The sequence below is a fragment of the Octopus bimaculoides genome, chromosome 20, assembly GCF_001194135.2.
Source record: "Octopus bimaculoides isolate UCB-OBI-ISO-001 chromosome 20, ASM119413v2, whole genome shotgun sequence".
Taxonomy (NCBI): Eukaryota; Metazoa; Mollusca; class Cephalopoda; order Octopoda; family Octopodidae; genus Octopus; species Octopus bimaculoides.
The window spans coordinates 42,487,906-42,488,338 of NC_069000.1; positions in this window are offsets into that span (position 1 = coordinate 42,487,906).

A 433-nucleotide genomic window follows, 5' to 3' on the forward strand; every position below is an offset into this window, starting at 1 on the left:
ATATATATATATATATATATACGTAAAATATATAGGGTAGCAAATATTTTTCAGAAATTTCACTACCAGTGGCCTAGCATGTATAAAAAAATCAATAGACAACATAGTCTCAATATATAATAGTGTACTTTTAAACACAAAAGAAACTACCTATAATAGATAATTTTCAATGCGAGAAAATAAGAGATTAAAAGCATACGGGGGGGGGCAAGGACATGTGTCTTGCTGTGCAGTCGATACATGGGTATCTCAGTTGGAAATGAAAGGAGTGTGGGTTAGAGAGTAAGATACAGAAAACATATGATTCAGGGAGTGAACTAAAGAGAGCAATAGTGAGAGAGATGGTGGTGAAGATGTGTTGGGATATGACTTCGAGAGACATTAGGTGGTACAGAGGTTAGGACTGGGTGGTGAGAGCTAGTGAGGTGGTACA